Genomic DNA, 2,098 nt, shown 5'->3' with positions numbered 1-2,098 from the left:
AAAAACAGAATTAGAAGAGAATATGAGTCTTTCCACGAACTTTTTGAAGTACCCTCGTATATATACACACACACACACATTCACACAGCCATTAGTATGGTAGATTCCTTCTTTTTTTTTTTTTTTAAAGATGACCGGTAAGGGGATCTCAACCCTTGACTTGGTGTTGTCAGCACCACGCTCAGCCAGTGAGCAAACCGGCCATCCCTATATAGGATCCGAACCCGTGGCCTTGGTGTTATCAGCACCGCACTCTACCGAGTGAGCCACGGGCCGGCCCTTGGTAGATTCCTTCTTGAATCCCAAACTTCTTGAGTAGAAAACAAATAATCATACAGTTTCTGCCACTTGGGCAACTTTTCATTTCTAACTTTTGCTGAAAATCTCTGTACCTTTGTGAATAAACACCCATTAANCCGTGGCCTTGGTGTTATCAGCACCGCACTCTACCGAGTGAGCCACGGGCCGGCCCTTGGTAGATTCCTTCTTGAATCCCAAACTTCTTGAGTAGAAAACAAATAATCATACAGTTTCTGCCACTTGGGCAACTTTTCATTTCTAACTTTTGCTGAAAATCTCTGTACCTTTGTGAATAAACACCCATTAAATCTTAAGGCTTCACATATGCCTGTCTATTCCAGCACACACTGCAGGGGCCCAGCGTGGATCTTCATGAGTATCCAGTCTTGGGATGTACCGGGACCCCACAAGTTGAAGATATGGACATGTTCTGTGGTCTTAATGATGCAGGAAGGGAATGTCTGAGTCAGGTGTGAGAACTGCACCAGTTAGTTCATGAAATGATCGGTCTCTTGCAGAGACGCTAACAGACTCCCACAGGTCGAGGAGTATCTTAGCAATCACTGGCCCACCCCCTTGTTTTAGAGGTAAGAAAACAGAGACCCAGACCGGGCTAATGGCTTGCCCAAGGTCCCACAGCTGAATCGGTCTCAGAGTCTCAGAGACTCAGTCATCTCAGACCTTGGGTCCTCCTTCTTGTGGTTTCTGAGGGCTCTCTTGTAAGACCTGCCTGCAGAAATGTGAAGACCATGGTAGAGGATTATTGCCAACTCAGAATCCCTCATTTGCACTAGGCAAGGAAGCAAGCATTTCAGGTATTTGAGGGACGAGCATCCAGAAACAGCAAGGGGTTGCTGAGAGAGGACGTACTGGATACTTGAATCTTCATGGACCCAGACTGTTATTAAAGAATAGGAAGGAACTTGCCCCTCCAAATGTAGTGTTAAAGCAGACGCTACAGGGAGTTCTGAGGCCCATCCTGGTGAAGCACCCCTGCTGTACTCAGCCTCCTCCACCCGGGAGTGTGACCCGCACAGCTAGTTCTCAGGCCCCTGTGTTATGGAGACGTCNACTAGTTCACTCTTGACTGTGATAGGATGAGGTCCTTGCTAGTTAGCAAGACCATCCCCAGCCCCCCAAAAGCACTTCGTAGAGAACAGGAAGGTGGGTGTGCTTTGAGCTGCCTCAGGGAGAGGATCCAGAGTCCGAGTGGCTACAAAGTCAGACCTGCAGCATTTTAACTAGATCATTTTATCTCAGAGGGCTGGAGTCAGGCAAGCCTGAGTTGCAGACTATTGTTGCAGTAATAATGTTGTTGGCCAAATTACTTAACTCTCAGAACCTCACTGTTGTCTTTTGTAACAGGGGAAAATAATTCCAACTTTATAGAATTGTCCTAAGTTGTAGATAAGTTATGTAAAGTGCCAGGCATATTAGGTGCTCAGTGAGTGTTGGTTATCAAAGTACCTTTTGATTTCCATGAGTAAAAGTACATCTTGTGTTTTTTAATTAGTTGAATACATATTTGTGTATATGTACACATACAAGGGTACTTTAAAAAGTTTATGGAAAAACAGAATTAGAAGAGAATATGAGTCTTTCCACGAACTTTTTGAAGTACCCTCGTATACACACACACACACACATTCTCACAGCCATTAGTATGGTAGATTCCTTCTTGAATCCCAAACTTCTTGAGTAGAAAACAAATAATCATACAGTTTCTGCCACTTGGGTAACTTTTCATTTCTAACTTTTGCTGAAAATCTCTGTACCTTTGTGAATAAACACCCATTAA

This window comes from Galeopterus variegatus, unplaced genomic scaffold (genome assembly GCF_000696425.1).
Source record: "Galeopterus variegatus unplaced genomic scaffold, G_variegatus-3.0.2 Scaffold1571, whole genome shotgun sequence".
Lineage (NCBI taxonomy): Eukaryota > Metazoa > Chordata > Mammalia > Dermoptera > Cynocephalidae > Galeopterus > Galeopterus variegatus.
Note: the sequence above shows the minus strand (reverse complement) of the source record.